The 27,882-nt window shown below is 50.5% G+C and overlaps 1 protein-coding gene across 3 annotated transcripts in view; it reads right to left on the bottom strand.

Moving 5' to 3' along the window:
* Nucleotides 1–27,882, bottom strand: part of LOC135904380 (dentin sialophosphoprotein-like) — a 104,213-nt gene that overhangs the window by 56,927 nt on the left and 19,404 nt on the right. The window contains exon 1 of one of the 3 annotated variants that reach the window (XM_065435124.2): nucleotides 18,453–18,756. The exons of the other annotated variants lie outside the window; for them this stretch is intronic. The gene's annotated coding sequence lies outside the window, so the exon portion shown is untranslated. Of the gene's footprint in view, nucleotides 1–18,452; nucleotides 18,757–27,882 lie in introns of those variants that run through there. 3 annotated transcript variants of the gene reach the window in all.

Raw genomic sequence — 27,882 nt, 5'->3', positions numbered from 1 at the left:
GAATGCGGCTTAACGCTGAAAAGACTGTCTTTCTTCGCTTCACTCGTCAGAAAGCTCCACTAACCTTTAGTTACAAATTAGGTTCGTTGGCCTTACAGGAAGTAACAAAATATAAGTATTTGGGCGTCACAATTACTAACAACTTATCATGGAATTTACACATTGATAATATCTGTTCTTCAGCCTTGCGTAAATTATACTTTTTGCGGCATAAACTTAGAAATTCCCCACCCAATGTAAAACTGCTTGCTTATTATTCATTAATTAGACCTAAACTTGAATATGCATGTGTTGTTTGGGACCCGTTTACTAAACAAAATATTAAATGTCTCGAAAGGGTACAGAAAAAAGCCGTACGATTCATATATTCTAAATTCTCTCGCTATGATTCCCCCTCACGAATAATGCGTGATAATGGCATTGAAGTCCTTCAGCAGAGAAGGCAACACTTAAGAATTCGATTTCTTACCATGCTTATTAATGGAGACTTATCAATTAATCCTGCATCGTATCTGTTCAGTACAACGTCTAGGCTTACTCGACACCATCATCCTAATTCACTAACACCTTATTTTGCACGGACGGATGTATTCAAGCATTCTTTTTTTCCCCGAACTATAACAGACTGGAATAACGCGTTGTTGCCTGTTTCAATTGATTGACTCATTGCATTACTGTTGTATCTTACCACCTCACTTGATTGAATAATGCATTGTAATATTGTTATGTTTAACCACCCTGCTTGGACCTGTTTTAGGTCTGCAGTATGAAATAAATAAAAAAAATAAAAAAATAAAAGAAGCCTCTGCTTCCTAGGGGCATGCTTAAAGGCGTGATATTTTCGGTGAACTTGCGACGTGTTGTAAGCAATCGTTCACGTCGTTGAACAAAATACAAAGAGCCTTAAATAACAAACATGTACGTAGACTTCCCCGGGTAACGGATGACAGCAATCATATGTGCACGAGATTATCATATGATTGTTTCCTCTAATGTTTCGACCGCTAAAGAAGTAAGAAGGAACCAGAAAAAATACAAGAATGGGCAGACGACGCGCGCAGCTATCCTCATCCTTTGAAAGACCTTCAGTGCAGAAACTTTCCGCGTTGCTGCAACGGTCAGCGCACTTTGGGAGAGTAACCGCGCTTTCAACCGTCCAGGAATGTGTCGAATTTCCGTCAGCGTTTCGCCCGAAACAGCCGGCTTGCCGTGATACTGACACATGCGAGCATCCAGGCATCAGCTCTAAAAGAATTATTTGTGTCCAGATTACTCCGCATAGTTTTGGATGGAACGCAGATGGAGCAGTTGGCGATCCTTCTTGTAGGCTCTCCACGCCGACACATATTGAAAGTGATAGAAAGTGAAGCGGGCGCCTACTTGACAAAGTGGCATGCGGCAGGCCACGCGCGGCTTCTAAACTTCCGCGTGGATCAGACGGGGAGCGAATTTTGCGCATTCTATACTTGCTTCGCTTACTTTGTGGCTATTTTCCCAGTATTCTGAAATACAGCAGAACAACTAAGTATACGAACGCTGGCCTTCGTTCACAAACTTCGCGCGTAGCACTAGGTAAACTAAAACCACCGAGCTTGGTTTCGCACGCTGAAATAGGGAAGAACCACTAAATGTATTCACGCGAGCCACCTGCTTTCGGATAAGGTCTGACGGCAGGGTATCTTGACCCCTGAAAGGTACATCGGCTGTTCTGCATGCCAAGCTGGCGAAAGTTTACGTCAGCGTGTTCCGGGTGTCGAGGCCTTTGAACTGTGGTCGGCCGGAGAAAGTCAGCGCCGCTTTCTTGCATTGCAAGTGGTCGGGGCTCACTATACGAGCCGTTTACTGCATTCTTCTATAATGCTCCCACTCGATAATGCGGGAAGAAAATCTAAGCCCATCCCGCCTTTCTCCGTAAGTCACAGCGCCAGTATATATACCGGAACCGATCACGGGAGAAGCATAAGTCCGGCGAAAAGTACACGCACGCGGGGACCCAACGCGGCGTCCAGCATTTTCCAGCTGCAGAGGGCTGCTGCCCAAGACCGCTGCCCCCCGAGGCTGGCCTTTCCTCGGGGAACTGTCAAACCCCCCGAAGCGAGCGCGCCTCGAAATAACTGCTTCCGAAAGGAGGCCACAACTCGGCGCCCGGCCGCTGCCAGTCAATCTGACGGCGGCGATCAAAGAAACGTACAAAAAGAAAGGAGCGCTCGCGAAAGAACCACCAACCGCTGGGCGTACTCGTAGACGAGCTGCAATTGATGTCCAGTGACGGCCGTTACAAAACGCTCGCGTCAACCTATCCTTTCACCGTTCATTTACGGCGACGGAATGCATCATACTGCTCCATTTCTGGAAAACGCATCTGGTCGGCCCCCTCATTTCCTTCAATATTTCGCTGCTTCGCGTGACCTTTACGCGGAAAGCAAGGGCTCTCTGAGTCGGGACACGCAGCCAATTTTCGTAGCGAATAAACGCGTACGCGACCTCAGGAAGAAAAATCGCGACTCCCCGAATTCCTCCTCTGCGCCAACAACACAACGCGATTAAGACGTTGCCGTTCCCTTTGCGTGAGGGAATCCGGACGTGTAGCGTTTCTCTATATAAGCACGGGAAGCCGTGATCGCGCAGTAAATATAACGAAAAACTCGCGGTCGACGAAGGCGCGTCGTGGCCAAGCATTTTTTTGGGAAGGTCGCGCTGCTGCGTCGTCGTTGCGCCGGCGAAGCAGTGGCGGGCACTTCTGGCTAATTCGCTGGCTCCTCACGTGCGGCAGCGCTCAATGTCGGCCATTTACGGGAGCAAATATTACGATAAAAAACAATTCAAGGAAGCGTATACGTGAGGGCGCACCAACAAGAACGCACGAGTTTGTGTGCCCTTGCAGATGCACAACACGCGACGTTGCTGTATAAACATCGACTCTCCGTTTCGCATGCACCCAAGACCCGAGGCCGTGTGCTCCATCATGCGTCTGACTGCTTACGTCCGTCCACGTTCCGGGGGTAATTAGTGTAACTGACGTGAAGAGACTAGATTGACATTTGCTTCAATAAGAAAATAATCATGTCTTGCCTTACTGGACGAACTGGGGAAAAAAAAAACTACGCAGATTCAGCACAATGTTAGAATCAAAATTACGCGAAGCTTGTTTGAGTTAGCGAGGTAGCAGCAGCATAGCTGATGACACACACACAGACTCGTGGCCTGTAGTTGTGTGTCTCGACGACGAAGGCGATGTATACGGGGTCATCACTTTTACGTTTTACGAAATTTTTAAAGATCGCCTGTAGCAGATAACGTAATTCTAGTCCTTGAGCTGGATTATTCAGAGAGGCAGACTTTACTTGCCCTAGAACTCGAAACAAATATTCAACCAATTAACAAAAGTGCTATATTTGATTGATTACTTTACGGCACATATTGCAATTTACGAATAGTAGCCGGTGAGCTTTCAAGGCGTATCCATTTGGAAATCATTTCCAGAATGGCACCAGTATTGAGATATGCGCCATCAAATTCTCAGTAAAAATGCACCGTTCCACTTATTCAACAAAACGCTGTTTTATGCATTGAAGCACAAAAGTATCTGGAACGTTCAAGTATTTTGTCCCACATTTTGGGAAATAATTTCTCGAAACTGTTGTAATTATTGATATTCGTTTCAAGTGTATACGTCTTGTAAACTCACCGGATACAATTTGTGAATTGCAATATGTGCCGCAAAGTGATTAATTAAAAGTTAACGAGTAAATTTTCGTTAATTAGTTGAATATGTTTCATTTTCTCGTGCTAGTAATGTCCGCCTCGTTGAATAATCCAGATCAAGGACTATAATGATGCCATCTTCCACAGGCGAATCTTAAATGTCCCACAGAACTTAGAAATGACCTCCCTGTTGTATACGACGCCTATCGGGGGAAGAATGTTGACGCGAGGTGCACGCAGAGAGAAGCAGGACTCATGTGCAAATGCATCTGAGGCTTGTGTACATCTATTGCGTCACACTGTTAAAGAAGAACAGTTAAAGAAGGCGTACATAAAGCTAAGGTCGTTTGGCGTGCAGGAACGCATATGTCCCTGCCTAGGGGTACACTAAATTGCAAAAAAAAATGTCGTTTGCAATAAACTCGCCTTAACGCACCCAACTAACCAGCGAACAAGGAAGATAATTAGAACGTGTAAGTGACGCTGATGGTATACAGGGTGCTACAAATGCTTGCCACAGATCTGCTCACCTCACATACCAGAGCTATCCGCGTAACCGTGTTTGAAAGAGCAGATCTTCGTTTCTGCCTTTGGTCGACAGTCAATGACCTTTTCTTTTTTCTTTGACACGGACCACTGTATCAAGAGAGACACGAAGCGTTCTTTCTTCGCGTCGCTTCACGCGTGCGGGCGGCGGGGGGTGTAGCTTTCCTTATGGTGACCGGAAGGCTGTTTGCAGACGTGTCTGCTTCAGCGCCCGGCAGAAATAGGCCCACGGCCGCACGTAGGCGTTCGCCTATGCGGACCGTAAAACGTATCCCCTCCTCGCGGCACCCAGCGAGCACGAAACAAAAGCAAGCGGCGCGCCGCAGACAAACTCGAGGCAAGGCGTCCGACACGCCCCGCTCCGTTTCACCTTCTGGGCGGCAGCTGAAGGCTGGCCGAGCAGAGAACTTGCCACGCTGTGACCTGAATCAACAAGGCGACGTCGCCGGAGGCTGCGATGCACGCGTCGCGAAGCCCGCGCTCTACGCGGGCCGATCTGCCGAACGGGTGATCCCTCTGCATTGCGTAACCCGGTGGACCGCTCGACAGCTCGCATCGGAGGGGAGACAGCAGTAGGCATACCAGTACGGCCGGCACTGCGAATGCCTTTGCTGCGACGCGCAAGGGACTCGGTTGTGCCTTGCGAAAGGTTCGCATAACGCCGCGATGGCGGTGATAAATGATATTATAAATTACTTGAAGGAATGCTTCAGTCTTCGCTTCTGTACGGTGCAGCTGCGAGCTGACTCGCCACTGTGTGTAGGATAGAAATGATTCCGGCTCTACTGAAGGCAAAACTGGTCGCATGAAGTGACGCCCAACAGACTCCTTAGCGCGGCCGTGCGGACGGATCGTGTACCACAAGCTACCGAAGTCCTACTGTGGGTGGTCTCCCGCTGTTACGTGCCCGACGACGGAAAGCTGAAGAAGGTGCTCCCTAAATTTAAATTTAATGCATGCTATAAGGTTGTTTCTCGTGAATAACAATGTGCGTTTTACAGCAAAGCTGTCTATGGCTAGGATCCCATGATTTCTTCGTGGCATAACTCATACCCCCATACTCATACCCCCAAATGCATACCCCCATACCCCCGTAAGGCAGAGGCTACAAGCACTCAGCAGAGTGACGCGAACAGTGCATACATTGTTTGGAATCACGCATACAAAATACAGAATAGCATACGTTTCAATAAAGAACAAGCTCAAAACAAGCATCCGAACCACATAACTGATGATTAGGCGCTCTTGCGCCTACATGCAATGCGAAGCACGTATAGCGCTCCCCGCGTACGTTTCCCGGTAAAGATTACTGCTGCGCAAGCCGCCACGTCGACAGTAGTTTGACTGTAGCGTACGAAGCAGGGAGTGACGTAACTACACTTTCGTGCGTAAAAGAAGAACCCGTCCAGCAACTGATTCGTGTTGTGACAGTGCCATGGGAAGGCCACGTATAGTGGGCACTCCTGAAGAGCATGCGCGCATACGAGGCGTGGCGAATTTATCATCTCTCTGGTCCTCTCTTTGTAGGTGCGCAAAGTAGCGGCGCAAGCCAAGTCGCAGGCTGTCGAAACGCCTAAGGCTAATAATTAGGTAAAGTACATGTTAATCGTACTTTTAATCGTATCCTAATCGAGAACTTAAAGTACTCTTAACCGCAACGAAGGCAATCTGCCGTCCATATAATGCCAGGTGCCTTAGTCATGTTTTGAGCCGCACATAATAAGGGCGCCAGCTCTGCCGCTTCTTTCATTATGAAGAAGGCTCCCGTGGGGGAGCCGAATCGCAAAAGAGAGAGAAAAAGCAAGGATAGGAAAGGCAGGGAGGTCAAGCAGAAGAGCATCCGGTTTGCTACCCTACACTGGCGGTGCGGGAAAGAGGAATAGAAAGAGGAAAGGGTAGAAAGTGAGCACTGAGTGCGTGTGGGCGGGACGCAAGCAAATATTTCTTTTAAACCATTTTGGTCGGTGTTCGAACCTCTTCCTTTTAAGTATGTAAAGTACATGTGAATGTCGCCACGTGAATAACTTCAACGTATACGTCGCAATCGGTACTCGTTCTAGTTGTTTACAGCTTCACTGCCCAACCACCTTCACAGCGTGAATTCTAGGCCTTCTATACGCTAGACGACAAACCAAAGGAAAGAGTCCATAGTTTACTCTGACGCCTTTAGCCGAAAATCATCTGGGATAATTACTGATTTATTATTACGTTCGGGCACATCAACAACATCATCACTTATTTTGAGCCACTCAGGCCGCCATATATCGCACGCATTGAACATGGCTTGACGTCGGTCAAAGGGTACATGTACAGAGTCCACAGCAAGCATACACACAAACAACCATGAATCCGGTACGGGACGTGAAGAGAATCAAAAGGCTCCCAAATAAGAACGTGTTGTGCTTAATGGATATAGCGCTGGTTGTTTTATTTAACCAGCATATATAAAACGAGACTAGGATGTTTATAAAAACGCGTGGCTTGTTTCTGTTTTCTTGTCACCCTTCACTCATCGTATAGCTTATTAGATTTTTTTGACGGGTGCGGCTACGATAACGTTCATTCCCGATTTAGAATATGCGAGCCTCCAACAGTCGCTCCTATTGGCCGGTCTAGACATACTCTCGCTAATAAGGGAGGTGGAAAGTCGTAAACGATGACATTGGCCGGGGTTCCAAACACATCGTGATCTCTCACCAGTCCGCTCTACAAATCGGGGCAGTGCGCGCGCTTATAAAATAGTAATAATAATAATAATCTACATAAACGAGACGCTCTCAGCCTGTAGCATAATTTCTCCGCGCGTTCCCGAGCTTGGAACTACAGACGTCGACGTGCGATATGCCACACAGATGCGCGCGACTTGGCGACTGCGAACGGCAAGCATCGATATCCATCTTGGTCGCGCAGGGCGAGCGCCACGCAACCGGTCTCATCGGTGGCATTGGCGACCGACTGAGACCGAGTGCACCGCGCAAGACGTGCCCGGGTTCGCCAATGCGCACGATGAGATCTTTCAAAAAATGCGCTCGCCCGCCGTCAACAGGACGCGCACCACCGGAGCACACGCGCGACCCCGCCATCACGCGAACAAACAAGAACAAAAAAGGAAATTGTGCGACGCTCTAAGTATGACGTTCACTCGAGGCAGAATCGTTCTTCACCTCCTCGAAGCGCAAGCATCTTGCGAACGCTGGCTATAGCTCGTACATCCAAGCCGCTTATTAATCCGTCGCCGCGCCGTTGTTCCGCGAAGCTCTCGGCAACGATGGCTCGATTGCGCTCGGACGAAGCTTCCTCCGCCCGTTGGCGCCGCGACACAGATGCAGCGCATATCGGTTGACACATTTGCACAACAGCGGAGTGCGGCAGCCTGTGGTGAGCTCGCTCTCTCCCGAGCTCGCGAAAACGATATGTTTGTGGGGCAAGGAGAGCGACGTGCGCCGACAGCTTTCTTCCCTTCCGCGTCCGATAGTTTTCTCTCGCGCTGCCCGCGGCGTCGTAATATAGAGCAGGCGCGACGCGCCGACGCAGTAGCAGCGAAGAGGCCGTGCGTTTAACCTGACCATCTGTGCATGCGCGTAATTCTGAAGAGTTTCCCGCCAGGTTAACTACATAGGCCTTTCGAAATTTGCAAGAACAGGACATTACGATATGAGTTTGGGTAATGTATGCACGATAGGTCAGAGCTAGTACTCACAAGTAGATTCACTTGTATTTATCAAAGTTTGACATAAAAAGCAACGGGAAAAAATGGTGCGGAGACACCATTTCTCCTTAATTTATTTGTTTTGCAAATTCTCCAACTGTTGAAGTGAGGGTGTAGGAGCTGTAGTAGTTAAAGAAGTAACAAAGCACGTTGGCATTTATTAGCAACGAAAAAGTGAGAAAGTTGGCTATTGAAAGGGCTGGCTATCCCGAAATCCTAGCAAAGAAAGAAAAAAGAAAAACAAGGAAGAATAAAAGGAAGCAGTAACAAGAGGCCACACAACGGAAACTGATGCATTACTGCTTTAGTATTCTTCAAAGAACGTACAAATAACGTACCGTCTTCATAACTAGTTAAACCATGATGAAAATAAATTTATGGTCACTTTAACCAGCTTCTTATATTCCCCAGTTAACGGCAGTGATTACGCAGAGTCAGCGTTTTTAGCGTTTTACACTGGGGAGGAGCTAGAAAAGCCTGTAGAAGACAAATATTATTATTGGGAGTATTCACAAGCGACTCGGACACTTTTGACGATGGGGGCTTTACCACACGCGCGGCATTCATATTCATAGATTCGCATCCGGATCCGCAGTAAGGGATGCATGACGCACGAGATCCATATGGAACGGCATCGCGTCACTGAGCTGCAACATCGTCGCGATCGCGAGCACCACATAAAAGGCAGGCATACCGAATGTTTTGCCGTGAAAGGAATAAAACAGCTACACGCTGTATCGCTTGAACAGTGCAGCGACTCGGAAGGCGCGATAGCTCCTGTCCCTAGTGCCACAGCAGATGTTTGTGACTATATTTAATGGCAACAATCGTGGAAGCCCTCAGTCGGAGATATTTAATACCGTGAACTGCAACATCGTCTGCTCACTTTAGGTACTCGCCAGCAGACGACGCGCCCTCGGGTGCGTGCGCCGCGTAGGAGGACCGCACAACCTGCTCCCTTAGTTAACGCGCACGGCGCACGATTTAGCCTCCCGGCCCACTGCACATATTTAAACCGCACAACGTGCACGTACCCACAGAGGAAAAGCCGAAAGAAAGAAGAGAAAAGAAAGCCCGGCCTGGCACGACACTTCCATGCGAGGCGATAACTCGCCGCATTCTATTCGTTCCCCGTCCGGGAAGAGGCACAAAGCCACGCAATGGAGACGCCGCCAGCCGTGCCGAGGTGAATCCGAGTTGAACAGAAGAAGCGCGCTTTCGTCTGTCGTCCGCGTTTCCTTCACGCTGGCGACCCGGTAATCACAACATCTCTCTCGCTTCCCCGCCTTGCCTTATATGCGATTTCGTATTCTGAAAGGTGCTGCCGAATGTTTCCTCCCTCCCTTCAAGGACCATGAAGGCGACTGAGGCCATGGGAACGACAGTTGCTACTTCTCTAAATCTAGGCGCTGATACAATTTCCTATCTCGCAAAATGCTTCGCAGTTCTAGGCCGCGAAATGCACCCCTGCTGCGACGCGCTGCCGCAAAGCGTCTTGTGATGGAGCCGATGGCACGGCGATGAAAATTGAGGGACGTCGTAGCATTATCGCCGTGGTTCGTTTATATTCACATTGTACATCCTCCTGCATGCAAGCAGTGCCCTCTCTCTCTCTCTCTCTCTCTCTCTCTCTCTCTCTCTCTCTCTCTCTCTCTTCCTCTTTGTATCCTCATTTTTTCCTACCGCCAGTGTAGGGTAGAAAACCAGACACTGTTCCCGCGTGAGCTTACAAGGTCAACTGAACCTCCAAGGTGTAAGTTGGGAAGGAATCTTTACAAACATTTAAAAACTGGCAACTGCTCAACCTAGCGTTCAGCAAGTGAGTAGAAGGAGCAGTTCAGTGGCGGAGCTGTTCTGTTGTGAGCGCCGCTAGCACAGAAGCACGCGATGGTGGTTTTACTTTAGTACACGAACAGAAAATATATGCGAAGACGTAATTTGCGTTCACATAGCCTACACCCTTTCCCCTTCCCCCAACGCCGAGTTGCAGGTCAGAAAATTGATTCAGACCGATATTTCAGCTTTTCTCTCGTAAACTATATATATATATATATATATATATATATATATATATATATATATATATATATATATATATATATATATATATATATATCGCTTACATCGTGCGTAGCCCCCCCTCCCCCCCCCCCAAAAAAAAAGAACACGCCTGCTCCATTGAGCTTCGTGGAGAAGACAGCGAACGTAATTGATTTTTCAGTTGGCGTTTATAAGTATCGGTAGTACAATAGGGGCCACAGGCAGTTGTCGGCAACAAATTATCATTCTTCAGGATAAACGGCGCAACCTTGTGGTGCGTTCAACTGACTCTGGTGACTCGGAAAAGTCAGCAACACTTACGCTAACGCACATTTATTGTCTGCAGCGTTTTGGTAGCTCCGTCCAGGGCTTTCGCAATTACTATAGTTATAGGGGGAATCAACTGTATTCGATCAGGTCTCGACCATGACGAGCAAATAACTAGCAACAAGAATCTGTGGCATGAGCCAAACGCCAAGTTTCAAAACGCAACGAGAGGCGACCGGACAGGGCGCGCTAAGTAGCGAGAATTAGGGCCGAACAGCGTACGCGGGAAATAAATAATGAAGAGAGGCCCGACGACGACATCGTATAGCCGCGGAGTCTCTCGTAACGGTCTGGCACCATTGTATGCGGCGTCCTCGACGCTCCGCAGTGAGAGCGTTATCACGAGGAAACGCTTAGGGGGACCCCAGGACGACGGCCCGCCGAACGCTGCAAGCGGCGGCACGCATGCTATACGGGTGAGCTGAGGCTGTTGTTCCGGTTTACAGCGCCCATCGGCTTACGTAAATACTCGAAGAAAATTCGGGTCACTCGGCGCGCGCGGCACCGGGCGTTTTGTCAGAACAGCGCGACTCGCCCGAAGGAAGCGAAGGGGAGGAACTTCGCGCGTGTCCTCCCGGCCGAGGGTCGCCGCTTGGCTTGGAAACGAAGTCCTTTCGATCGCCGCTGCCGATTGCAGAAGTCGGCGCTTCGCGGGGCTGCTTGTCACGCGAGGCCATCGGGGATGTGCCGAGCATATCGGCTGGAAGACAATGGCCCCTGCGCTCGTGCGCGGTGGCAGCAGATGGGAACGCCGGCACGCTCGGCTGCGCCCCGGTGGTGGAAAAGGAAACCTTGTAGCACCGCTATCTAGGAACGCTATAGAACAAGGGCTCAGACTAAGAAGCGCACTTGAGAAGAGGGTGTAAGAGCGATTTGCTAAGTACATACGTACTTGAAATGTGATACCGAATGGGGACGCCGTTCTCAAGAAAAGTGAGTAAGCGAGCGAGTTCTACTTTTTATTCATCAGCTATTGGCCATTATCTGCTGCGCTTACGCAGCCTTTCTTTTAGATAGATGTTCGTCGCAGCCACTAACCTAGCACCTTTTCTTGCTATAACAGTCGACCGTCTTAATCCGTTGTGCTGATGCACCATTAAAATGTAACTCGTTATCATCATCACGCATATTCTGCCGTGCGCTGCGCCGGCGCTAGACCTGAAGATTCACACAACCGTCATCCGCCACGGGTCCTTTTATGCAGCGTCACCACACCGGCGTCCGTCAGGAGATGCAGACTGAGCACCGGCCAACGTCTTCGGCGTCCCTCTTTCGATGATAAACCACTTGTATATTATGTAGAAGTAATGGCGGTTCCATGTAGTGCCATTAGGTGACAATGGTGCTTCTGTACTTTTCATTTTGGTGTTTTCATTGCATAATCTTATACAAATGCTCTTTCTGCTAATAAAATCAGTTGGAAGCCTGCGCTACCCGTGTTGTTCGTTGCTTCTATCCATGTTTAGCCTTTTGCTGTAAGCATATTAAGGGTGACGTGAAAATATAAATTAACCATCGCATATCCACCCCTTTGGCCGCAGTTATGCACAGCTCCGATATTTCCTTATAGTACATCACCACTGCACGTTCCTCCTCCTGAGATCTCGGCCCACGAAGCAGCTGCTCCCAGTTGCAACATTCGGCTGAAAACCACGACGGTAACTGACTTAATCACACGCTGCAACACGGAAAGACAGCAGCAGCCAGACCGCAGAAAATTCCCCTTGTTATCGAGTACGACGGGAGGCGAAGCACCCTTCCTTTCCCATGATGCGCGCAACTTGAGACCTCTTCGTCATCTCGCGAAACAATGCCGCAGTGCTTGCGAGAAAGTAGAGCAGAGGGCCGTGCCGCACGTGCCACGGGTCTTCCCTTCCTATATAAGCGAGTGCGATCACGTAACTTGCCGACATAGCGAGGCTCCCTCGTCGGCGCGCAACCTACGAGAGAAACAAATTGCTAGGTCGTCTGCCAGCGTATGCAAGCCACCCACGGAGACGTTGGGATATGAATTTTCGAGGCGGGGTTCGGGGTAAGAGGCGTTACGACAGGATATACCACTCGATCAAACAGTGGCGACTCTCTATACGGAGCCACCGTTATTATATACGTACGTTCTCACTGAGGCTTCACCCCAAAACCAAATTGCTTACGTATGTTATATTTTATTGAACAGCTTCAGGCGGTATTTGTTTCTGAGAAGAGGAAGCTACAGCGTGCAGGGCGACGACAGCTGAAGTAGAAGAAAACGCAGAAACGTGACGGCGACTTCTCTTTAACCAATCGGCTGGCCTGCAGACACATTCGTGCTCGCGTCCGTGTGGACGCGAGTTTGGTAGCTCCAGAACAAGCTGGAGGTCGAAAGTTCTAACGCTCGGAGCATCTTGCATGGGGAAACGAGGAGCCTCGCTTCCGCGTTGTTATGGCTTTAAAGTCACGAAACTGACCCGGTCAGAACGACAGTGCGAAAAGTCGCCGAGTTCCGCCGACCAGCAGCCACACGCACTCGCTCCCGCGATGTGGGTTGCGCTGAGCAGATCAGACGGGGCAGCTGCTATAGTATATAAGAAGCAGGGACTCGCTCTTTTGAATGTGACCGAGGGCGCGTTTTCGAAGAGAGCGTGAAAGGACTCTCGGGAGCGATCGCTCTCCTTTGCTCCGCGTACAGGTCAGAAAGCCCGCTGGGTGGAGAAGATTCCGGGTGTATACAGTGAGCAGCGGTTAATTATTGCTTAACTATGTAAATAGGTGTACCCATGGCGAATATTTATTGACCGTCGGCACGTCGAGTGCGGCAGAAAACGCAACATAAGGAGACGACGCTTAATCTATGGACGTCGAGGGATGTCCTCAATTTCTCTTTACATCTTCCGACAGGCTTCCACCCTCAGAATGCGTGCAAACGAGACTTTGGGCACGCTCGGACGCGGCAAGATGAATAGGAAAACTGGATTCGTCAACTGGTCGTAGCGATAGCTTGCTTTACTTTTTCTCACTAGCACCATGCATCGTACGTTGCAGAAGCTAGACGGTGTACAAAATAATTTAATGCTCGTAATGCTTCTTGCTATTCAGAGGACGCTCTACAAACCAGTGACCAAATCATCATAGCTTCAACTCCCACAACGTGCAGTGTCGTCCGCTCACCCTTGATTTTCCAAAGGTATCACAGAAGTGTTGCGAAAAAAAAAAAGACCGGGACAGGAAGAGCGCCTTTCCTGTACAGGTCTTTCTTCCGCAGCTCTTCTGCGCTGCCCTTTGCTAAAATCTTGTCAACAGTTTGCAATTTTAACGCTCACCCTTCTCGAGCTTATACAGGTAACGTCACCAGAAATATGCAAGTCACCGGTGAAATTTCTGCACAGCGCACTTGTCTTACAATCGGTTCACCCGCACTCTGTACAGCATCAGCAATCCTGCGTGTTTCTACTACAGCAGCGGAGGCGGCACGGATAGACGAGGAGGCACGAGGCAAACGCGAGCCCGCACACGACTGGACGCAAATTAATTACCCGATTGGCCAATAACACAAATTTGAGAGGCTCGGAAGCGCGGGACGGGTCGCGACTAATCCGGAATAAAATTTGCATGCTCACGAGCCACGAATCGAAAAAGGAAAATGCGCTCTGCTTTAGACGGCCCGTATACACCGGGGTCGCGAGGCCGGTCACACCGCGCCGAGCCGAAGCGAGCGAGCCCTCGAGCGGGGCCGCATCGCATGCAGACTGTGGATGTGGTCCGGAAGCGGGGCACAAGATCTCTAAGCGCGCTGCATGCATCTGATGGTCGGCACCAAAAAAACTGCGCGCCGCGCGCGGCCCATTGCGCCGAGTCAAACTCGCTCTGATAAATTGCGATGCGCTCTCTTCCGTTCCCGGATAAATTATTGGAGAGCTGCGACGACCTACGCGACTAAGCCCAAGCGTCCGGTAATCGCGCACGTGCAAGAGGTCAGCAATTCGCTACCGTGCCGCTGGTGACACTTCGGGGCCTACAGGCGAGAAAGTTGGTCCTCGTTTGCCTTCGATCGATCGCCTCATTTGTCGATCCTCCGCAAGCATGCTAACTGTGCTACGTACGATCAAGCGATATGTGAAAGCCCTCCGAAAAGCGGCGCAAGTTTCTTTTTTTTTCGTTTTTTCTCCCTTATTTTCTGACATCTTTAAACCTGTACGTGGCGTCTTCTCTGCAACGCACAAAATGGCGGAATTGGGACACACGCCTCGCTGATGCGTCTCAACCGTAGATCGCCGGAGTGACCTTATAAGTCTCGAAAGTCACTGAAGCTGAGTTTCAATGTGGTGGTTAAGTATGCGCAGTGGGTAAAGCAAGTGTTCCACAAAAGCTCTTTTCTCTTACACGCGCGAGAAGTCCACAGGAAGGCGCGAAATTTAGAACACCCTCCGAGACGGTTCGTCTATTCTGGTGCGATGTAATGTGTATATGCTTTCGTTATGCCCTCTTCCGCTGCTCAACGTTGTCAAAGATGGTGAACCTTAGGCACGCCTTCTGTGGAGGAAGTATAACAACGCATCTCCGTCGAGTCCGATTTATATACCACAGTGAGATTGCTACACTGCGCAGGAATTGTTTTTGTGTGTTGAAAGGCCACGGAAAAAGCATAGCCATACCAGGGACCCTGGCCATAGCAGCTCACTGACGCACGGAGGCTGCGTGCAGACGCTCTGGCCGCGTGAAGCCTAAACCTCCAAACCCTATATTGTGCCGCTCTCCTCCCATAACCTGTAGCATAACTTCACTTCGCCTTAACTTATCAGTTAAGGAAACCACGTTGAAACTCAGCTTCAATGACTTTTGAGGCTTATAAGGTCACTCTGATGAATTGATGGACCAAGACCAACAAATTGTTGTCATGCATGCTCAGCACACTGGTGAGTGCTATTCGTGTTCTGGACAAGCTACAAACACCAACAGCTCAAAGTGTGTTGCAAGTGTTGGATGCCATCAATCCAGTTCTCGCAAGCCTTCAGAAGTCCAGTGGTCAGAAGCCTGGTGGTGAGCAGAATCACATACAGCCTGCCCTATTACCATCTCAGACAGTCCGAGACGAAGCATGCCGACACGCTCTTGAGGATAGCCTTCAAGACCTCTCTCCGCATGCCGATGAGTACATCGACTGAAAAACTGCTGGTACTAGGGTTACACAACACCCTCAGTGAACGGACAGAAGCATTTTACGTCTCGCAACAACAGAGACTTGCACGGACTCACACGGGCCGGCAGGTCCTACAGACCTTGGGCTTCCAAGCTATAACAACACGAACCTAAGAAACGTGCTCGATACCTCGTCACGTCCAGGACAGGTATCACGTTGCCCCGATACCACGAAACATGGACCCTAACCTAAACTTCGGCAGGAGGAGAGCGAGGGTCCAGTACATGGGGAGAACATTCAGGTTCCGAACTACGGCCCATTTTACGGACGCCGCCGCGTATAATATAATAATATAATATATGGGGTTTTACGTGCCAAAACCACTTTCTGATTATGAGGCACGCCGTAGTGGGGGACTCCGGAAATTTTGACCACCTGGGGTTCTTTAACGTGCACCTAAATCTAAGTACACGGGTGTTTTCGCATTTCGCCCCCATCGAAATGCGGCCGCCGTGGCCGGGATTCGATCCCGCGACCTCGTGCTCAGCAGCCTAACACCATAGCCACTGAGCAACCACGGCGGGTGCCGCCGCGTATGGGACGAAGAACAAGGGCACAGTGGCAGTGGTATGCAACCACCGAGGCTGCATCGACCATCTGCTGCATCGACCCGCCCCTGCTCGATCACGGAAGCCGAAGAGCTAGCCATCGCATTAGCCATCCGCGAAGACCAACACACAAACAAATCACTGACCATCCTCAGGGATTCCCAGAAGGCCTGCCGCAACTTCCTACAGAGAAGAATTGGAAGACCTGCTGCACAAGTCCTAGCCCAAACACTCGAGAAGGGCACTGAGGACACCACCACCGAAACCATCACCTCGATACCGGGACACCCTGGCATCACGGGTAACCAGCAGTCCGACAGAGCAGCTCGAGGATTCGTGCATAACCGAGCACTCATCACGCCGGCTGCAGAAGATCCGGACTATGTAGACCTCGAGTATTCAGCCATTGTGAACCACCACAGAGGGAGCCGCTTGTTCCCCGAAAATAGTAAAGCAAACTAAATAAAAATGGGGAAACCCACCGAAATCTAAAAACAGAGGATGCCGCTGCCTGGCGTAGGCTCCAGTCAGGCACTTGCACGAACCTACACATATTACATCGCATACACCCCACAGCCTACGGGGACGAATGCCCGTGGTGCGAGGCCACGCCAACACCACGTGTTCCTGGAGTGCGTTTCGGAATGTCAGACGCACCTCCATATTCCAATTGAATGCGAGAGGCCTGAGGTAACGTTTTTTGTGTTTCAGGCAGTCCGTGTTTGAAAACCAATTTCTTATACTGGTAATCTGCGAACCGAACTTATCAGCTACCATAAGACTATCAAGATATGAGCTTTTCTTTTCAACCACGTGTGCCTGAAGTAGTAAGGTTCTGGTTTACATTCGCAAGGACCTTACGTATTTCACCCAGCCTTTACCCCATGACGATAACCAATACGTCTGTGTTACTGTGAAAAACAAGAGGCTGTCTTTTACACTTATTGGCGTCTACCTTTCCTCAACAAGTCAATTTGATTGCAAAAGGTCAAAAGATATAGTGACCTACGACTCCAGGTCCCTCGATAATAACAGCGGACTTCAACGCTCACCACCAGACATGGGGACGCTCCCCGATTAATTCAAGGGGCAGGTCACAGATATCATTTTCATCAGGCCACAACCTGCGTTTTCTAAATGACGGAAACCTGCGAGGAACAACGCACAGCAGCTGCCCAGACTTGACACTGGGGTCAAGTTGCCTGGATTCGAGCGTGCAGTGCTTCGTTGATATTGAAACCCATGGAAGTGACCATATGCCTACCTATGTGAGAATCGATGGGCTAGAAGCCTCATTGCCAATTGTCTCTCGCCAAATCGACTGGTCAGTCTTTGAAGACCTTATAGAAGACACATGCAAGAAAGATATCGCACGCAAGTTAGAAGACATAATTGCAGACGCAATGCAAGATTTTACGCATTGCTTCCCACATTCATCGTCAGCTTTGGAGTGTTTAAAACAACCTGAAGCACGCATTTCCGTTAGAGGAATAAGAAAGAAGGCTTACCTGGCTACTTTGGCCTTGAAGCAAGCAACTCTGTATGCACACTTTCTACTTTGACCGAGCCCGCATATATACAGATGGCTCTTCCATTCGGACCAGCTCCACTGACACAGTGGTTATACCATTACGATCAATAAGCATCAGATACAAGGTTTCTCACATCACAACATCGACCTGTTCGGAGCTTGTTGCCCTCTGAGGCACCATTGATTATATTTATTAAAGGAAAGATAGGGAGGTTAACCAGAGATTATCTCCGGTTGGATACCCTGTAGTGGGGGAAGGACAAAGGGATACGTGAGTGAGAGAGAGAAAAGGATAAAAAAACGTAGTGGCAGGATACGTAAGCAATACATACGTATACAGTCTCGTACTTTTATACGTTGCGTAGCCTTGTTGCGAAATGTTACGACTTTACCTGCCGGATTCCCGCATATGACGCAAGTTCAAGTGCTAATTGCAGCTCTCGAGCTGACTTGTTTCTTTGGTATGTATCCTCGTTATTGCATATATTAACTTCTTAGTAAATAATGAAGTATGCTGTCTGAAGTCAAGCCTTCTTGACTTGCTGAAGTATACGTATCCAAGATGCACGTATCACAGCTGTTTAATCGATTTCACCGCTCTACATGCGCGCACTACCTGAAAGCAAATGCGGCGCTCCCAGAATTGGGAGTGCACAATTGCATGTGTACACAAAGGAGCGTGAGCGGATGGTGCAAGGTACGGAAAATAGGTGCAGCCAACATGGCCCCGATCAAAACTGTTGCGAGACGACCTCGTTTCTTTAGAGCTCGGCGTTTTGGCGATTTCGATCAGTAGAAAAGGATGGAAAATAAATGGTAAGCAGTGAGATAGACGAGGCAAAGAAAATGAAGATAGCGATTTCCACTTACCTGGATCTAGCTGCGAGCGTTAATCCCTCATCGCACTGATGGCACCGAGTCGAAGGCCGTGAGCGCCTCTTGTATAGGCGCGATTACGCGCATTCACTCGCAGCGCGTCCGTGTATTGGTGCAGGAGCCACACGGGCCATAGATAAGAGGAGCAGACGTCGGCGCCCGGCGTCCTTGGCGGGAACTTAATGCGCGCGACGCCGGCAGTCGCGGCACTCCCGCATGGCGGCGTCCTAATGAACACTGCAGCTTTCATTAATTCGTGAACGGTACGGCGCGCAGGCGGCACGGTTTTTGCATACCGCCACCATTTCGCACATTTTACGTGCGGCAGGGTAGGCTACGGCTCGGCAGCTCGCGCAATGGCCGACCACACGCACGCACGTAGTCAACCAGAACAGGATCACCTCGTTTCCTAACACAGGCTACAGTAAGTCAGCCTCTATAGGAGAGCCGTCAGCTCCCTTTTGACGAGGAGTCAGCCTTCTTCTACCAACGTTTCGTTACTGCCATTTTCTTACCTTCTGCAGTTTAATCTGTTTCAACTCTTGTGCACATGAGTACACTGTGTAAAGAGCTAGAATACGGTGAAACTAAAATATATTACTGTGCGTTTCTACGAACCGATTACATTCACCCTTTTTAAAGTACCGAGGCCTTCCATGCTTCGTTCACCGCCTGTAACGCACAAAGCAATCACGAAACAACGTGTGCAGAGAACAGCCACAATTCGTGCTCGAAGCTCGCATTATTAGACCGGCCGATCTTCCGATAAATCGCATGCGCCTCTCCCATACAAGCTGTGCCCGAAGAAACGGCTCGGGTACGTCAGGAACAGGTTTGCTGCCGCGAAGTGGGTGGAAAGAGAGCCGTACGGAGGTATACAGGAGGAGCCGAGCCGTCCCAGTGACGCACACACGCTACGAATGCGCACGCGTGCGCCGCTATTGGCCTCGAGCTCCACCACTGAAAAAGCTGGCGCCACCGTCGGCGTGACGTGCTAGGAGGGATCACGTGGGCATAGCGTCCGCGTCGGCTGCTTCGGGCGCGCCGAAGCGAGCTGAAAACGAGTTTAAATTCCCTCGTACGCTGCGGTTTTCATTTAGTGGCGAAATGTACCCGCTTCGAGTGTCTCCTTTACAACGCTTGAAAGTACTACAATAGGTAGTGGCTGCCTTTGAAGGCGCGCGACATGGTAGGCTGCTGCTCGGTGCCGCAGGACCGGACGCACGTAACGGAGGCCGGTGTCAGCCTTATTCACACGTAGCCGCAGGACAAGAAGCTGCTTGAAGCTTGGCTCGCGAAACATAAAACCGGCAAATAGTCATCGGCTATAACTCGGGTATGCAGCAAGCACAGACGCGAGGAAGATTTCTGCTACGGCGCCCGGTCTGCGACGTTCTGAAAACACGCACTGAGACGCACGCCCGAGTCCGCTGCCCGACTAATGTCATGACGGTTTGGTCTATGAACTTGTCGATACTATAGATACTGCCAAGTTCAGTGGAGTGGAAAGGCAGCGGTAAGAAGCACATTTAAAGAAAGCATGGCATATGGTCATGTTTATGCTATGAATTAATGCACTGGATTACAAAAAAGGAGAAGCGGGAAATTGCACACTGAGAACGCCGATAAACATACAGTGCGACGCAACTCGAGAAATAGTATCGAAAGGTCAAAGAATTTGGAAGAAAAAAAAAGATTGAATCGTCGCGACGGCACATCACAGTCCCCGTAGGCGTCGAAGTCTCTACAATGAAATTATTTTTGAACAGCTCTGATAGCGCCCACGCAACAATGGTTGCTTGTATACTGTCAAATGCTCATTTTCTGCGGCCTAAAGCTCATGGCAGGGTACGAAAACGCGCGCGCGGAGAAAGCGAAACAGTGGGCGGACAAGCATTGTTGTGCCATTACCACAAGCCCGGATCCCGAATCTGCAAGATGCAGAATCTATCCTGCGAGCGCCATAATTCTCCCTTCACAAGTCAAGATGCTGCGCCTGCGTGCGGGAGAAGCCTCGGCGGAGCAGCGTGTTTTGACGTGTCCGCGTGTGCCCGACAGCCCGGCGCCGCACCTCCCTTGCCTGGAGGTCACCGCGCGCGCGAACTTTGAACCGGGTGGCCAGCGCGGTCGCTGGTTGGACCCCTCGGACGACCGTCGTGTGCTGACTTTGTATTGGGCCGGTTGAGTGACAATGGGCCTCGGGGATTATAAAAGCAGAGACACGCCGCTCGAAAACAGGATCCGCCGACCCCACCTGGAGAGAGGGTCGCTCCCGACTGGGGTGAGATGTGTCACGCGTTTTCGCCGGACGCCGTCGTGCGAGAACAGTCGCGTTTGTGTGAGCTCTCGGCCCCAGTGCCGATCCGTTCATGTCCTGTATGATAACCTGTATATAATGTATAAAGTCCCTTTTGTTATTCTCATCGACGCCAGGCTCGGAGTCTTCGCTACCAACGCTCTGTCACGAAACGGGTGACGAGCGCTACGGGACCACAAAGCCGTTATCGTGGTGCAGCGGTTGAAGTTCGTAACACTGGTGGCACCGGTTGGATGTCGTAACACTGGTGGCACCGGTTGGGAGTTCGTAATACTGGATGGCAGCTACGGGATTGACCGGCATCAGCTACCTCGGCGCGGTGAGTGCCTGAAGTTTACCTCAAACACCAGACTTTCTCTGACACAGGTTATAGTAGCTTAGGGAAGGATTTGGTGTTGCATTGTGATAACCTTGTGTGTTTCAAGCCTAGTAAGAGTGTTTTGAAAACCAGGGGATGCTGAGGGTGTAAACAGGGCAGTGTGTGATATACTTGCATATGTCTTACTAGTAGTGTTATAGTAGCGTACGGCAGGTATTTTCAAAAAGGGTAAACAGCAGGAGGACAGTGTGAACGATGGAGAAGTACAAGGTGAAGGAACTTCTCGAAATTTGTGAGGAGTTGGGCATTGAGTTGGGCTCAACCAAAAGAAAGAATGCGATCCTTGAGGTCATGAGGACCGGGGACGTAACGGCTGAGGAAGCCGCTGAGGCCTTGGCGGGTATCAATGAACGTCGGGAAAGGGAGGAGAAGGAACGTTGCGACCAGGAAAGGAGAGAACAGCAACGTCGCGAGGAGGAAAAGGAGGAAAGGAGAGAACAGCAACGTCGCGAGGAGGAAAAGGAGGAAAGGAGAGAACAGCAACGTCGCGAGGAGGAAAAGGAGGAAAGGAGAGAACAGCAACGTCGCGAGGAGGAAAAGAGGGAGAAGGAACGTTGCATGGAGGAAAGGAGAGAGATTCGTGAGCACGAGCTTAAAATGAAAGAGTTGGAGACCCGAAATAGCTCGCCAGCGCCTAGTCTCACTTCTAATGTTCCAAGAATACGCGATCAACTTCCACCCTTTGTCGTCGGAGAGGATATGGCCAAATACCTCGTGAAATTTGAGCACGTGTGTGAACGGAATAGCATTGAGCGATCCCTTTGGGCACAGAATCTGTTAGCGTTGCTTCCTGGGGAGGCATCAGACGTAATAACTTGCTTATCGAAAGAGGCGTTTGAGAGCTACAGTGATGTGAAGGAAGCGCTACTGCGGAAGTACAAATTGTCGCCCGAAGCTTTCCGGCAGAGGTTCCGGTATGCAAAAAAGGGTAAGGAGTCGAATGTTGACTTCGCGTTTCGTCTAAAAGCCGACCTGGTGGAATGGCTGAAGGGCGAAGAGGTTTACGACGACCGCGACAAAATTGTCGAATGCATCGCGTTGGAGCAGTTCTACCGTTGCATTGATGAGGATGTCCGGCTCTGGCTGCAAGATAGGCTAAAGGAGGTTAAGCTAAACAAGGCAGCAGAGTTAGCGGAAGAGTATTACACACGCCGCAGCTTGCACAGCAAGGCAGTGCGCGTAGAAAAAGCTGATAGAAGAGATGTGTTTTACGGGAAGCCCGACGAACGGAAGGAAATCACGCGTCGCGAGTTTCGGGACGACGAGTCCCTTCCCAAAGAAACTGTAAGGGATGGACAGAATGCATCTCAGAATGATGACGATGGTCCGAAACAGCGAAACGAAATGACGCGTTCTTTTGAAAAACGGAGACCGTTAACCTGCTACAATTGCAAAAAGCAAGGGCACATCGCTGCAAGCTGCCCAGAGAGAATTGCTTTTGCAACGATACAGGAAACTCACAAAAACATACGTCTATTGGAGCCCTATGTGCAGGAAATTAAGGTAAACGGCAAGAAGTGCCGAGCACTGCGGGACTCTGCAGCAACTATGGACGTTGTTCACCCATCTTTCGTCTCCTCGAGTGATTTTACGGGAGAGTGCGTGAGGATACGGCAAGTGGCCGAGAAGGAGAGTGTCTGTTTACCGATCGCAGCGGTTATCATTGAAGGAGAGTTTGGAAAACTTAACACCGAAGCCGCTGTGTCAGCCGCCCTCCCGGAGCAATTTTCCTACCTCTTCTCAAATAGCTCGGAGCAGCTGCTGAGGGATCAGGGCAAATCATTCTTTGCCGACGTGGCGTACATGGCCCCCACGCGATCCAAAGCGCGCCCGCTGTCGAGGGAACTTGACTTAGCGTCGGTGAGCGAAAGGCGGTGCGGCACACGGACTGATCAGGGTAACTTGAGTGGCGAGCAGTCACGGGAGAGGCAGAGCTCGGAGGCTGGCCTAGACGAGCGGGTCCTGGAAGTGAGTGGGAGTGACGCGTGCAGTGCTAGCCGCGATATAGACTCGACGCCGCAATTAGGCGACGCGGGCTCCACACTCGCTCCGGTTTCCGCCAGCCGGCAGGAGCAGGCTGCAGTTGAAAGAAAAAGTCTGATTCGCGAACAACAGGAAGATTGTTCACTAGCCGATCTGAGGAAGAGCGTCAAACGGGGAGTGAAAGAAAAGGGGGTTTCATTTGGCAAGGAATCTGGCTTATTGTACCACCGCTACACGGATAAGCAGGGTCGCAAATATAAGCAGCTTCGGATTCCGCGAAAATATCGCCGGGAAAAATGAATGACCTCATTTGCTTCCTCAGAAGTATGTTTTCGGTCCAAAGCGATTTCAAGGGGACCATTCTATTTGTCATTATTATTGCTGATTATTATTTGTTTCTATTTTGTTATGTTGATGATTTGAAAACTGATTGTTTAAGCCTTGTGTGCTAGATCGTACACCTGCCTCTTGTTGCAGCGGGAGAAAAAAGGGGAAAACAATTTAGTTAGGTTGATTTGAATTATGGCCTTGTCTGGTGTTTGACGGGAGACAGAGGGCACTTGTTCGTGTTGGGTGTTGCCTTTTGCCGGTCGGTTTTGCAAGCTGCAGAACGACCAAGCGGGACCAGTGGCGAGAAGCAAGGTCTTAGGAACGACCCGAGCGGAGCTGGTCAAGGTGCCTTGGCGACGACGTGGTGAGCAGAGCTCCTGTCCTGGCGAGTCGGACCTGGGCACGTGAGGTTACCTGGCGTCCCGACACTGGACGTGAACTTGGACGAGCCTGACGAACGTGCGCGCCTGGCATCCGAGCCACGTGGAGGCAGCTCGTCTTCCCGGCGCCTTATCTGAGGGCGGGGATGCTGTTGTGCCATTACCACAAGCCCGGATCCCGAATCTGCAAGATGCAGAATCTATCCTGCGAGCGCCATAATTCTCCCTTCACAAGTCAAGATGCTGCGCCTGCGTGCGGGAGAAGCCTCGGCGGAGCAGCGTGTTTTGACGTGTCCGCGTGTGCCCGACAGCCCGGCGCCGCACCTCCCTTGCCTGGAGGTCACCGCGCGCGCGAACTTTGAACCGGGTGGCCAGCGCGGTCGCTGGTTGGACCCCTCGGACGACCGTCGTGTGCTGACTTTGTATTGGGCCGGTTGAGTGACAATGGGCCTCGGGGATTATAAAAGCAGAGACACGCCGCTCGAAAACAGGATCCGCCGACCCCACCTGGAGAGAGGGTCGCTCCCGACTGGGGTGAGATGTGTCACGCGTTTTCGCCGGACGCCGTCGTGCGAGAACAGTCGCGTTTGTGTGAGCTCTCGGCCCCAGTGCCGATCCGTTCATGTCCTGTATGATAACCTGTATATAATGTATAAAGTCCCTTTTGTTATTCTCATCGACGCCAGGCTCGGAGTCTTCGCTACCAACGCTCTGTCACGAAACGGGTGACGAGCGCTACGGGACCACAAAGCCGTTATCGTGGTGCAGCGGTTGAAGTTCGTAACACTGGTGGCACCGGTTGGATGTCGTAACACTGGTGGCACCGGTTGGGAGTTCGTAACAGCATGCAGACGCGCAGTCGGTCGCTGCGAATCTGCGCGATCGCTGCATTGAGGCTTCGTTCTGTTACGCTCCATTTAGTTATACAAACACTATAAGAACATATTTCACATGGTTTGCTCTCAGCGTTTACCTACCTTTCACGCAAGAAGCCGGTTCGGGAGACTCCATCGCGGCGACCGCGCGCAGTGGCGTTCACTGTACGTATCGAGATAGCGGCTGTAAACGATTGTGTGCTTTCAGTTTGCCCAAGAATATTATTTAGACTGTAAGAAACTTCTCTTGCTTCGAAAGTACTTACAGAAATGTCCGGGAGAGCTCGCGCGTGGTGTTTTCAGTGAGCGCTGACAGCAAAACCTATGAGGAGCGCGCCACGTGATCCCTCATACTACGCCAGCGAGGCGCTTCCGATAGAGGGCGACTCCGTAACTCCTCGCCGCCAATATAAAAACAGATCGCGGTGGGCCAAAGCCGACGCGCTCGTCCCAGCACCGAGTGCACGCGGCGGACGTGTTTGGCGCCAGACACGCTTCCGATGCTCCAACCCTTCTTCTCCGAGGCATTCCTGGAACCACTTCCGAGTGAGGGAGCTGAGGCAAAGAGAGAAGGAAACGAGAAAGCGAACCTTTTTAAAGAGTTGAAGGGGACCGGCGACGAAAATGCAGGCGCCTGCGCTCTTCCATCTCGCGCGAAGCTCTCACCGGCGGGGATGCGCGCTCGTGAACGATCGGCGCGCACGAACGAGCGAAGCGCGCGAGCACAGTCATTACGTCGCCACGAGTGAAGGAGACGCAGCAGGGCGAGAGCTGTTCCATACACAAAGTCAACAAGGAATGCATGATTGATTGGTGCGGTATATTGCTTCCCTGCGCCGAAGCAACGAGCGAAATAACCGAAATTTCCCGAACAAACGCGCCCGCCCACTGCATTTGCATACGTCAAGGAGAGCTCCTGTTTGTCGATGATCGCAGTGGCGCCTTTATCGAGCACGCCACAGGGAAATAAATTATGGAATTACCATTGTTGCATGTGCAAGTGCGCATACAACGAAAATGTGTCTCGTTCTAAATTGCACGCCAAAAATGCAACTTTTCAGGACGAACGTATGCTTTGTCTTTGACTGAAGTATCGCACGCAACAGAATACATACCACGAAGACAGTGGAGACCCAATTGCTGTTTGTACGTTCTCCATAGTATAAGTATACTATGAGTAACACGTGTTGTAACTTAATAATTTGCTAAGCTGCACGTCGCCATAGCGTAAAATGCCTCTATAGGCCTGCGCTGCTGTACGGAAACACATTGCATCAAGGCACTCAAACCCTGCCCTCCGAGTTGACGCTATAGATTTACCATGTGCCCAATATTATCTGTGATCCGTCAAAGTTCTATCGAGAAACTTCGAATTCCAATTTCACCTTACCTGGATAATAAGTTCCTAGTATCCAATTACAGTTTATACTCGGAGCCAGACATTTGTTTTCTATTGACGGACCATCCACAGAGCTAACGTGCCATCTACACACATCTTTACTATGGTAAATGTTGCAGCTACCCAAACCTCCACAAGACTGTTGAAACATTTTTTTTTTAACCTAGCTGTGTCAACAAAGCACCAGTAGAGTTTCCATAGAGGCAACAATAATACGTGAAGTGCGTCACTGCAGGGCTTTGAAGTCAGTGTAAAGTTTTACCAAAAATGAGGGAACATAACGTTAACAATCTAAAGCAAGATCGTATCTCACAAGTTGCGAGCAACAAAGACAACTATGATCCTGACAGTCAGCGCGCACATAAAGGACACACGTGAACAAATAAATAAAGAAGCCCCGAAATGAGTCTCCATTTTCGTAAACTTCCTGCGTTCCTCCCATTCCTTGCCCCGACTGTATATCACTGCAGAGGCGGCAACCGCACTTGCTCGCACGCCACCCGACTTGTGACCACACGTCTAACCGCGGGCGCTCGACTATTGTCACCAAAGCCAAGAGTGTGACGACAGTGGCAGTGCGAGCTTGGCACGAAATAAGATTCGTACTGGCCGTGATATAAACATTGTATAAGCTGAGCGCAAACCGTTTCGATCACGTTGTGTTGTTTCCCGTCTACAGCGTGCAACGCGGACGCTGACCGAACCGCTAATCGAACCCTAAATAAATATCGTACGTCCTCTCTACTGAGTCGCCCGACAACTTCTCTATATAGGTACGACCTAACCCTGCCACTTAACCTTATGTGAGTGGAGGACAAAAGTATAAACAAGACAAAACGGAGAGACCCTTTCTTCCTTTTACCCTGGCCGACGTTCCGCGCGAGTGATTATGACCCCAGGTGAGTCTGTTTTCGTTTTTCGCGCGCGGAAAACGAGTTTTCTTCGCCGATTCCAGCGCACGTTGTCCGCCTCACCCGCATGGTGCGCGCTCACCTTGCGTCACCCCCAACGAGCCAGCCGAACCAACGCGAGCGAATTCGGCGGAACCCCACAGCGTTGAGCGTGTTACCGGCTCGAAGAGAAAGCAAAACTCACGACAGAGGAAAAGTTCAACCAAACAAACCACTTACTGGTCGTTACGTGTTTTACCTGCTTTTTCATCCGCATGTCGCATCACGACACCACGTTCGCTCCTCACGTAAAAGGGCGACGTTGGTTCTCTTTCAGGGCTTCAGTGTATGCATGTGTATGCGCGTTGACCCAGATGCATGCCTTTCGCCAGTCTCGTACACTCGACTACTCTTCCTTTTTTTTTCGTGCACCTCGCGTGTATACCCGCTGAGAATCCAAATCAAGGAGAGGAAATCGAAGTCGATACGGCGTTTTGCGCGTCGTGACCGTGCTTGATCACGCCGCGGGTGATCCTCGGGATAGACGGGTCACACTCGGTTAACTAACCTTTCTGGTCAGGCAGATCCGTGACGGCGCCAGTTGTAACAAGTGTTCCAAGATCCGGGTACACGTGCGAAGACGAATTCGTGAGACGTGCGCGCAGCGCCTGGATTCTAGCGGATCACCCGCGTCACTTCCGGTGTTGCTTCCGCACCCTGTCAACGCTGTCAGGTGGTTGGCACGCGCTCTGCCTGTCGATTGCGGCTCGCATAACTTTTCCTTCCTGGGCTTCCAGCACGCTTCCAGTTACGTAAGGCGATCACGCAGTGAAGAGGCCGTCGCGGTGAGCAACGTTGCGCGGACTGCTCA

This window comes from Dermacentor albipictus, chromosome 1, assembly GCF_038994185.2.
Source record: "Dermacentor albipictus isolate Rhodes 1998 colony chromosome 1, USDA_Dalb.pri_finalv2, whole genome shotgun sequence".
Lineage (NCBI taxonomy): Eukaryota > Metazoa > Arthropoda > Arachnida > Ixodida > Ixodidae > Dermacentor > Dermacentor albipictus.
Note: the sequence above shows the minus strand (reverse complement) of the source record. Positions and strands in the feature narration are given on the sequence as shown.